This window comes from Thermobia domestica, chromosome 9 (genome assembly GCF_964235325.1).
Source record: "Thermobia domestica chromosome 9, izTheDome1.hap1.1, whole genome shotgun sequence".
In the NCBI taxonomy this organism is placed as follows: Eukaryota; Metazoa; Arthropoda; class Insecta; order Zygentoma; family Lepismatidae; genus Thermobia; species Thermobia domestica.
In genome coordinates, this window is record NC_137462.1 from 196,617,099 (window position 1) to 196,629,713 (window position 12,615).

The 12,615-nt window shown below is 36.4% G+C and overlaps 1 protein-coding gene across 1 annotated transcript in view; it reads right to left on the reverse strand.

Moving 5' to 3' along the window:
• Positions 1–12,615, reverse strand: part of LOC145694217 (putative methyltransferase DDB_G0268948) — a 159,516-nt gene that overhangs the window by 120,713 nt on the left and 26,188 nt on the right. The gene's annotated exons all lie outside the window — the stretch shown is intronic.

Genomic DNA, 12,615 nt, shown 5'->3' on the forward strand with positions numbered 1-12,615 from the left:
TTTTTCAAAAATTTCAGTACTTCTAATGAAATGAAATCTTGAATTTTACGTTCCACGGTTATGCCGGTTAGGCTAAAGGAGACGGTGATGATGAGAAATGAATGAAATGGTGGAATGAAGAAAGTGAGAGGAAACGGGAGAACCCCGAGAAAACGCACTAACATGGTGTTTGTCCACCACAAAGTCCACACGGCGCGATCTGGGATCGAACCAGGCCCCAAGCACCGGAGGTGAACACCCTACCGCTGAGTCACCGCGCACCCACAGTACTTCTAGTGTACCCCTATAAATGTAATAAAGAACTAATGGCCATGTTTTTTTTATGTAATAATATTCAATTAGAACTGCACAATTTACGCAAAATTTGGAATCGACAAATGAAAACGGCACGTTTCTAGCGCTTGTGGGTTCGAGATCTCATTGTTGAAAGGATTGGAGACAAACATATAAACTTTTCTGTGAGGAGAAACATATACGCGTAAATCTAGTATTTTAATATATAGATAATTTCCATAAGTAGAAGCTTTGCTTTGTATATACTGAAACACAAACAAACTATTTGCTGAGCAAAACAGTATATTCACATGTAGTTTTTTATGTGAATATATTGTTTTGCTCAGCAAATAGTTTGTTTATTTTTAAATATAGATAATAATTGGAATTGTTTTATTTTCGAGTGCTATTTTTTTAATATTCGCAATATTGAAATTTTTGAACTTACATTTTTCGCGTGTTTGAAAAGAAAGAGATATCACTCCTAGTAAAATTAAGCTAATACAAACATATTTATTTTCTTCAATTTTTCCGGAAAATCGAAAATACGTTAGAAAAAAACAGGTTCAAAATTTCCGGAAATTTGACAACACTAGTTCAGACACCCTTGTACTTTGCCCAGCATTAAACTCTGATCTTAGTTCAGACGCAGTTCGCTGCCTGTTCTGTTTTACCAGTCTGCCCAGCCTACGACCTTCGATATCTGTAATGAGGTGGGGGCGCCCAACCCCTCGACATTTGGACGTCTTTTCCCCTTGGTTTCGCCATTTGTTGAAGACAATCACCTCAGCACTCCTCGAACACCTGACAAGTCCTGCAGTTTCCGAAATTCTCGTGCCGAGTGTTTCTGATGGAGCACTTTCTTCAAAATAATATTAAAAATTATAGAAAAATTTTCGAGACATTCGAGTCGAGTCGAGTCGAGATTTTTACCAGCTGTCTCGACTCGAAAATTCGAGTCGAGAAATACGTTTGACTCGACTGGTCTCGAATTTTACAAACTGTGTCTCGACTCGAATCTCGACTCGAATTCGAGTCGAGTCGAGTCGAGATTCGAGACATGTCTCGACTCGTGCGCATCCCTAAACATGAACCAGAGGTTTTCCATAATATTTCTCAAGGAATCAAAAGTAAGCCAGAAATTTCGTACGAATATTATAACAATGTTTTTAACACCACATTCAATTTAGCTTTTGGTAAACCTCGCAGTGATGTGCGTCCTACTTGTGATGAATTAAAAGTCAAAATAGATAATGCAATAGATGAGGATAAAATGAAGTTGCAGTGTGAAAGAGAGGTGCATTTGTTAAAAGCACAAAAATTCTATGATGACTTGAAAGAAAAAAGCAAGCAAGCCCAGGAAGATCCATCAATCGATGTTTTATGTTTAGACTAGGGATGGCCAAAATTTTCCGTAATCCGGATTCCGGAAATTTTGTTTTCCGGAATCGGAAATATACTTTCCGGAATTCGGAAAAATTCCGGAATTTAGAAAAAATCCAGAATTCGGAAAAATTTCGGAATTCGGAAAAATCCCTGAATTCGGAACAATTCCGGAATTCATAAAAAATCCTGAATTCGGAAAAATTCCGGATTTCGGAAAAAAATCCAGAATTCGGAAAAATTCCGGAATTCGGAAAAATTCCGGATTTCGGAAAAATTCCGGAATTCAGAAAAATTCCGGAATTCAGAAAAATTCCGACATTCGGAAAAAATCCGGAATTTAGAAAAAATCCGGAATTTTTCCGATTTTACTTTCCAGATTCCAGAAAGTAAAAATTCTGGAATTGGCCATCCCGAGCTAGTAGCTGTTAAAAGAAAAACAAAATACTGTAATGAATATATATACTTGTATTAGTTTTTTGTAGTTGGATATGTCTTTATCATTTACGTAGACAATTGCTACTGCACTTATTTACTGCTTTATGAGGAAGGTCTTATTTTCACACACAAAAGAGTCGCCGGTATGTCTCAAACTTTATCGTGTTCCCACCTGCAGCTGCTCCAAAGCACTACAAACTACTTTTTAACCAGACAAAAGGCAGTGAAGGAAAAGAAATCTCAACAAACATTATAATAACGTTCGCTTATTGTCAACATACCTATGTACAGTAAATACAAATTTATAATTTTTGACTTTACGAAGTATAAAATGTAATTGTTCAATAATTAACATAAGTAGGCAATCATTAATTTATATTAATATAATAATTAATAAAACTAATAAGCGGGTATTTGATGACTCAGTGGTAGAGTTTTCATCTATGGTATTCTAACCTAGGACACAGGGGCCGCGGTGGCTCTGTGGTAGAGCGTTCACCTCTGGTGCTTGGGGTCCTGGGTTTGATCCCAGCCCCCGCCAAGTGAACTTTGTGGTGGACAAACACCGTGTGCGTGGGTTTTCTCGGGGTTCTCCCGTTTCCTCCCCCTTTCTTCATTCCACCATTTCATTCATTTCTCATAATCACCGTCTCCTTTAGCCTAATCGGCATAACCGTGGGACGTAAAGCTCAAAGATTTCATTTCATTTCTAACCTAGGACATGTATGTTTTGGATGGCTAATTTTGTGTTCGAAAATTTACCCCGTTGTACTCTTGGTTCCCTTTCTTGTACTTGTTCCATCATCACTCACTAACGAATTTAGTTTATCAAAACTATAGCCATATATTCATTCTGTCCGTCAGTGAAACAACAGTCTCAAGAACTATCTGATGGATTACCATCAATTTTGGCCACGATGTACAGAGTCAATAGTTAAGAATCGAGTTCCCTCATGAATGTAATATTCAAACCGGAAGCGGTACAAATCAACCATTTCCGGTTTTAACGTTAATCATTATATAGTAAATATGGTAATAGATAGCGAGAAGCGGTTTTTAGTAATTGACATATATAACATTCATGTAGATAGAATGTTACCCAATTTGTGCATCTGTTGAAAATAATGAGCTTAGGTATTTAGAGAGCAATCTCCGCTTTAGAAAATGTGTGTTTGGTAAAGAATGTAGAGAATTAGCTGAGTCAGGCACGTAGCTAGAATATGGTAATAGGAAGGGGGTCTGTCACGAAATACTGTGGTTATTTACCAGGGGCTTAATCATTCTAAACTATTTTATTGGCAACATATATTGGTTCATTTAGCCAAGATTTCTAATGGGGGGGATGATATGAAATACTGTGGTTACACACCAGGGGCTCGATCAATCTAAATATTTTACTGACAACATACGTATATTGATTGGTTTGGACAATGAAATGAGGATATGTTAGTAAGTATTTTAATAAGAAGCCATGAAGAAATCGAGTAAAAGAATATAAAAAAATATTGAAAAAGATATAGTCTTCCGAGGTCATTCGAGCGGTGTCGAGAATTTTGCGCCTGGGAAATTTGCGCCCTACCTCAAGAACAGGGAAAATTGCGCCTGCGATGTACCTCCACCGGGAAGTTTGAGCCTTGCGAAATAAAAGAACCTATTCGAGCTTACGCATTTGCTCGGAGGGGCTGACATTACAGCATAAACAATCCTCCCCCCACAACCATGCCATTTGTGATTTATTTTCATTGTGGCTATATAAGGGGAGAATAAACTTCAATATAAGCCAAAAGAACACAACGGATCAACGCAATCACTGCTTCTTCCAGAGATGATTTTGGGGGAACACTGGCCTCCCCAGAGCTCTCAGAGTGCCCCCTCGGAGGAGACCAAAATAATACGCCTATAATATAATAATAAATAGAATAGTACCACCAGTGACCCCTCTCCGGAATACTAAATGTGCCCCCCAGAACATTTTTTCTGAAAGAACGACTGAACGCAATTGTGTGTTTGAAGTGTAATTCCAGCAAGTGAACACATTGTACATAGTTTTCTTGATAATATTACTGAACTGATTTTACATTCACTTTACATTTTCTTTTCTATATTTTGTGTCCTGAAAAGCCAAACAACTCGCAAGGATTGTGAACAGAGATATCTGGGTAGAGCCAAACAGCCTTTTGTAGATTAAATTATACTCTTTGATTATATTAATAAATAATTATATATCAGTCGTTTATACTTTTATTGTAAATTTTGTACTATAGTGAAAAATTGTATTTGTATGGATTGCCCTTTAGTGAACTAAAATTGAATTTTTTTCATTTGTTCGGAATATTATAACGGATGAAGTAACTCACTGAGACGATGAAAGGCAAGCCTAGTTCAAGTATGAGTGGAAGTTACTTTACACAATACAAAAATAAGTTGAATTGTAGGGCGCAAACGTCCCAGTGCAAATATAATGAGGGCGCATTTTTTCCTATTTTTGTGGTAGGGCGCAAATTTCCCGGGCGCAAAATTCTCGCATTCAAGGAAAATATAATGTCCGTGAAGTTGACAAGCCACTTATGTCAGACCCCAATTTCGACTATAAACATCGCTAGTGCTACGTTAGTGTTCGATAGTGACGCAAATCGTTAGTACTCCACAGATAACATGTGCATTTTAAATAATGGATATAGGTCTTCTATCTGCATGCCAACACGCCCACTTCTATGAATCATCTAAAAAATGAGGTTAACCGTTAGAGCAAGGAAGTGCTCATTAGTGCCATTAATATTAACGTTAATGCCTCCATCGTACGGCCCTTGGAGTAATAATATGACTTTAACAACTTTATACATCAGGCTCATCTTATTAAAATTAGACAAACGAACATGATAACACCACGCTCTTTGTTAGAGTCTCAATGCGTCTCTATATTCTCGCGAACATAATGCGCAATGTGGATGTCCCCTGACGTGCCCAAGTTAGTTACTTTTTTTTTTTTTTGCAACTATTGTTTATCTGTTATTTATTGCTAGTCTGCAGAGTAGTCCTTACATTAATATGCCATTGTCCTTCATAATCATTGCGTATTTACAAGCAGTTTGTTATTACTGTTAGAAGATATCAAAAAACAACAGATAAAATCTACTACTTAACGGTTCATATTTTTCTTTTACAGTACATAAACGATTAATAATAATAATAATAATATAAATAATAATAATAATAATAATAATAATAATAATAATAATAATAATAATAATAATAATAATAATAATAAGACTATTCCAGCATAAAAGTTATCAATTGCATCACACTGGCAACAGGCGACGCATATTTTAACTTAATAAAAATTCGTTTCTCACGATTTTCTGGAAAACTACGTATGATAACATCTGCATTCTATCAAGTTGTTTATCTCAGTGTGATATATGTCTTACCTCTGGACAATATCACAGTAAAACAAAAATTAAATTTTAGGAGTACATCGTACTTTTGGACTACATCTCATTAACCATAGAAAGATTGATTAGTGTATACTTTAGAGTGTAAGTTTCAGCTTAACTTGCATTATGCACTCTTAGGATTACAAAAAGGAAATTTGTTCGTTTGCATTTGAACAAAATTCTTAGGATTACAAAAAGAAATTTTTTTCCGAATTCCGGAATTTTTCTGAATTCCGGATTTTTCCGAATTCCGGAATTTTTCGGAAATCCGGAATTTTCCGATTTTACTTTCCGGATTCCGGAAAGTAAAAATTCCGGAACTGGCCATCCCTAGTTTAGACTATCAGCAGAACTTCCCCCTCCCTGTTCTACCTGTTGGAGAAATATTCTACAATAGACAAGAACATAAAAAATGTACATATATGATGAAACAGTCGCAAAAAAGGAAGCAAATGAAACTGTCTCTTTCCTTAATCATTACATTGAACATTTCGTGGACCCTCGTATAAAAACTCTGTACATTTTTACAGACAACTGTGGAGGACAAAACAAAAACGTAACTCTTGTCCAGTATTTGTCCTTTCGTGCTACTACTAAGAAATTTGAAAATATTGTTCATCACTATCCAGAACGAGGACACTCATTTCTCCCACCTAACAGACAGTTTGCACAGATTGAAAAACTCAGACGCCAAAAAGAGTATGTCGGAGGAATGGTATTCACTTGTTCAGAGAACATCCAAAAAGTTTCGCGTCATGAAAGTTCAGCAAAACATGGTCAAGGACTTTCATAATTTCTTGGCACCTTGGTTCGTTAGCAACATAAGGAATGCGGACAAGGCCTTAAAAATCTCTACTAACAAGGTTTTCCAGTATGAAGGCAAAAACATTTGCGTATCCCACGGACACTCTCCGGAAATCGGAGTCAAGAAGATTGCAGACATTAGTGAAGTAAACCTGAGCAATGCACCTCGAGCTTACTACAACTCCCTTCCAATTAGCGCAAAGAAGTTGCAAGATGTGCGCAAATTGTGTTCTAAATATGTTCCAGACATTTATAAAGGATGGTATGCCAATCTTCACTGTGTAGAAATTGAAAATAACACGAGTGATACTGATACAGATATGAACAAGTAGCAGACATTTTTAGTGAGTGTGAAAAACAGATATCTCCATTTGCATTTTTGTAATAATAAAAAATAATGACTTTTTTATTGTTAACTATGAGTACCTTGTACAGTTAAGAGTTACACTTAATTCCAACCATGTTTTACCAATTATATTGGATATACGTAAGTATTCTTTGATCTTTACCTTGTTATCATTCTCACCAGTGATGTAATGTTAATTTTTTAGGTGGGTATACGCTCCATTCCTTGTCGCATACCCATATATATATATATATATATATATATATATATATATATATATATATATATATATATATATATATATATATATATATATCAAGAGAGAGAGAGAGAGGTGTTTTATAATTTTTAATACAGGGGTTGAAAGTAGACATGAAAAGAAAAAGAGAAATAAAGGAAGGAAAAATTATCACAGCGAAGTCGCAAGTGGTGTCCTTTCCGAGTTATGAGTACGATAAAGTGCAGAAAATTTAACTCCGAGCATTAATAGCGCAAAGACTAATAGTGTTGCAAGAAAGAGTATGGTGAATTTCAGACAAAACCATATCCCCTACTTCAGTTTCGAAAAATGTCACATTCAAGGTATTCGTGAAATTGCACAAGATTTAATTAAATGTTGCCCCATTCAAGCCACAATCTATGAGATTGTGGGTGTGAATACCGCACGCTTAAGGTTTAATTGCGAGTTACGCAGACATTTTGGGATGAAAATGACTAAGAACTCACGAACATATAATCACATCCTTTAACTTTAAACATATGTATGAGCTATTATGTCAACTGCATTACATTATGAAAAAACAGGCAAAAAAGTGAGTAAGGTAAATGCGCGGTATTCAACTCCCCCGTAGGGTAATAACGCGCAGATAATTTTCTAATATTAAATAATCCAATATAACATAGAAACCAAACTATGTTTATGTATTTAATAATCTACTATGTACTATAAACTTGAAATATTGAAAACAGAGACAATAAACTTGAAATACTATACTTGAAATGAAATAGTTAAAGTAAAACTTAAAATAGGGTCTACTGCTAACATTAACACAAAGTATTGTCAAGTCTACTTGCACAATGCTTTTTCTGTCCAGCTTGTGCATTTAGTTTTCTTTAAGTACTTTCTCCGCATCTGCGAAAATAAGACAGGAAGGAAATTTTGAGTATATTTTTGTCACCTAAATAAAAATGAGGGGGGAAACTACGCACTAATGGAATACATTGCGCGTCATTACCCCATATGCACCTTCACACACAAAAAGCTAATTGAAAATAGAACATGCTAATATTGTAGTTAGTTGTTTTATATTTTAAAAGAACAAAGTATCCTACGTACATTAGCAACATAATTTCGTTCTTCTTGAAAACACATACAACACACAACATTGTAATGTCTCTGCTTAAATTATAAGCACTTTCCCACTTTGTCTTTTAACATGCACTGCGCAGTTATTATGGCGCGCACAGCAACTGTTACATGTCGTATTGTTTCAATCCTTGTTCGCTACCTGTCACTTGCCATTACAAATGTCATGCTCTGCGATATCATAGAGAAACTTTGATGGGCTGCATTACCCTCCTGCGCGGTATTCACCCACTTTCCTCTATATATTTTCCCCATTCTCTTAAACTTGGTATTTCCTGACAACAGAAGTGTGTTTACTGTGAAATTCACCATACTGTTTCTTCTAACACTATCAGTCATTGCGCTGTTAATGCTCAAAGTTCAATTTTCTGCACTTTCCCGGCATCATAACTCTCAATTTCGGTGCAATAAACTTTTTCTCTTGATTTCGTGTCTACTGGTGGCTTCTAGTTTTGAAGCATTCTTTTTACCAAGTCATTTTAAATAAACTTTTCTTTTGTACAAAGTAATTGAGAACACAGTTTTCAAATGAAGGAATCAAGCATTATACTTTATGCTTTATTTTGGAACATTATGCTTTATTATGCTCTTAAAGATATCAAACTTGCATACACGTAAGTAACTGTCAAAACTGGAAATAAGGTACCAACCATGAGTGAAATATTCTGTTATGCTTTTTTAAGCTTTACAGTTGCCCTACCAATCAGTGTTTCTTCATTTAACACTAATGAAAAATCGGTCCTTATACAGGATCGATATCTGTAGTTAGCTGTAGTTATCAGATAGTTATATCTTAGAAGTCATGAAATATCCTTGCTTATAGGCAACTCACACTATACGTGCGTATCGGTTGCATAACAACCTGGATACGTGTATGAGTTAACAAGAAGAAAAATCTTGATGGAAATCTGCACTTTGGAGAATAGTTACCGAACCAGTTAACCTATCAACCAGAGGCTAAGAAAAAGATTACCTTCAGTATTAGAGATTAATTTAAGACCTTATTTGGCTCTTTGCTTTAAGAATATCAGGCTGTATGAGTGGATTTACTTCTAATTCGAGGCCAATTTATGGCTGAATTAAGAGCTGGTGCCAAGTTAGAGTCGGGTAATATCGGTATTTCCATTTCCGTCCGGGTAAAACTGTATTTCAATATTTTATTTCGATTCGAGGTTTCCCGTCAGCAGTGATTCAAAAAGAAAAAATCACAAACGACAATTTTAATGAGCGAAGTAGCTCAAGTGGTAGAGTTTTGTCTTCCCATTTGGGAAGTCGTGGGTTCGATTCCCACTGCCAACCATCCTGACTAGGGTTTTCCTCAGTTCTACCAGGCAAATGAAGGGATAGTACCTACTAAACAGGCTGTCCGATAACTTCCTAAATTGTGGGGCCGCTGTGACTCAGTGGTAGAGCGTTCTCCTCGGGTGCTTGGGGTCCTTGGTTCGATTCCAGCTAGCGCCAAGTGAACTTTGTTGTGGACAAACACCGTGTATGTGGGTTTTCTCGGGGTTATCCCGTTTCCTTCCACTTTCATCATTCCACCATTTTCATTCATTTCTCATCATCACCATAGCCTAGCCGGCAGAAACGTGGGACGTAAAACTTAAAGATTTCATTTTTTCTTTCCCAAATCATTTTCATTTTTACTGTTAGATATCCAGTATAAAATGGCATTTGAGCGGTAAGTGGTGATTGTTAAATAAATAGAATAAAATAAATACACACCCTGGAAAAAAGAAAAGTAGCTAAAGATGAAAAATGCTTTCCTCCTTAAAGTCTTTCCTAAAAGAAATAAAAGTTGTAAATTAAATAATAGGAGCTTTTCCACTTTATAAATTCAAATTTGAATTTTTAAGTTAGTTTTTTTAAAATTAAAACCGAGGAAGCAAATAAGAAAATCCGCAAGTCTAGCTCCTCTAGGTAGATTACAATTTTCTCAGATATTGAAAGGTGTTTTATATGTTTATTAAATTATTAAATCTTGAGCACATTGTGAGACAAAATTATTTGTAAAGGGCGCTACCTGGATTTATAAGCCGATGTATTATTCCAACATTCACTTACCCTGTCAAACAAAAGATTGGGAAGACCAGTGAGGATGGCTGGCTATCGATTATTTAAAAATGGGATTACTCGAACAGCTGTTTCCAGCAAAATTTAAGCCTGGGGCCGTTCACACAGATGTAAATTTCAATAATAATAATAATAATAATAATAATAATAATAATAATAATAATAATAATAATAATAATAATAATAATAATAATAATAATAATAATAAATCGATCAAGAAGATATGAAAAACCCTTTGCAGATCAATTATCCTAAGAGAATTTTCTCTTTATTCACACCAGATAAATATCGGAATGGTACCTAACTTACAGGCCCAAAGTAGCCTCATTTCCAAACCCTTCAACAAAGGATGTTATCCCTCTTATATCTTCGTTATCAAGTCGAAGATGCCATAACAACCTTTATAATATGAAACTAGCAAACCCACACGTCCTGCTCAAGCGCAGGACACTATTGTTGTCTGAGTGATTGAATATGTTGCATAGGGATGCGTTCGAGTCGAGTCGAGTCGAGATTTAAGCCTGTCTCGACTCGACTCGAGAAAATGTTGTCTCGACTCGAAAATATGTTGCTGTCTCGACTCGTATCTCGACTCGACAGTCTCCGTCTCGACTCGACTCGAATTCGAGTCGAGACGTCTCGAAATTCGAGTCGAGACAAAATATACGAGTTAAAATATACACACACATCAGCCAGACCGTTATGACTACCTACCTAATTGTTAGTATATCCACCTTTTGGAATGAATAACAACGGCAGCGTGTCTTGGCATGGTCGCAATGTTCCTCGGTGGGTCGCTGGAGAGAGTTGGCACCACATATGCACACACAGGTCATCTAATTCCCGTAAATTCCGGGGAGGGGGTGATGCACCCTCACGTCACGTTCAATCACATCCCAGATGTGATCGATTGGGTTCAGATCCGGAGAGTTTGGGGGCCACCACATCACTTGGAACTCGCTCCTGTGTTCCTCGAACCACTCCATTACACTCCTGGCCTTGCGACATGGTGCATTATCTTGTCGAAAAATGCCACTACCGATGCGAAACATGGCCGTCATGAAGGGGTGTACATAGTCTGCAAGCAGCGTGCGATACCTCGGCCGTCATGGTGCCTTGCTCAAGCTCCACTAGACACATAGATGCCCACCTGAATGTTCCCCAGATAATAATTAAGCCGCAGCCAGTTTGTCTCCGTCCCGCAGTACAGATGTCAAGGAGCTGTTCCCTATGAACACTACGGATTCGCACCCTCACATCGTCATGATGAAGAAGATATCGGGATTCATCAGACAATGCAACGCTCTGCCATTGTGCCAAGGTCTAGTGGCGATGGTCACGTGTTCATTTTAGTTGTAGTTGCCGATGTCGTGGTGTTAACATTCGCCATCGTTAGGAGTGTGTGTTCAGACTAGTGTTGTGAAGGCCTGTGGAAAAAACTGAAATTTTGGGTTAAAAAACAGTGTTTTTACTGTTTTTCCGAGCTGGGGAAAAAACGGAAAATTTGGGTATTATCAGAATCATCATTTAATCACAGAATCATTTTAGTTAATATGTTAAATCAAACATATATTTCATAGAGATATCTTGATTGTTCTATGTAAAATTCCGGAAATTTTGAAACCATTAGAAAAAATCGTTTGTTCGGAAATATTGGCAAAAACAGGAAAATGTAGTTTAAAAACTATTTGTTAGCCTGATGCTAGTAATCTTACTTGCTGTAACATGTCTGCAAGATATACAGTGGGAAGTCGAAAATCCGAACTAATTGGGACCACAGGTATTCGGATTTTCAAATTGTTCGGATTTTCGAAAATGACCAAGAAAATGCCATCTAGGCTTACATACTGTACGGTATGTTGTTCTATCGATACAGTGGTTATTCAGTACATACACTAATTACAATACCGTACGTAAGGCTACTTACACTTAATGTTTCTGAAGAACTTGCTTGTACTCTAAATAACACTGTTCTTGTAAGTCACACTTAAAACTTATAGGCCTAAGAAAAAATAAAAATAAAAATACATGACAAACAATTACATATAAATGAAATTTTGTAAAAACACTGACTTCACATAACGTCGATGGACACGCTATTGTTTGTTTATCGCTAGCGTTAAGACAAAATGTAAAAAGCTTCTAGGGACCGCATTCGGATTTTTGACGTTAGGATTATCGACGTCCTACTGTATATATAATGTATTTCGCTAACGGAAAAATACTTAAAGCAACAGGTTTTAATTCTACTTTACACACATATACCGCACAAGTGAGTAAATTTGAGCAGCGAGAAATATATTAAATAAAACTTCCGTTAGTTATTATCACAGGCTAGCAGAATATCCATTCTTCGCACGGGGAGAATACGTTTCATTTTGGACACAAAGGGCACCAAAACTGTCACTAATGAACTTGTGGAGCCCCAAAACTATGAATTTGACATTAATATCGATAATTTTCAATTATCTTTACATGTCACCATCCTCCTTAGAGTA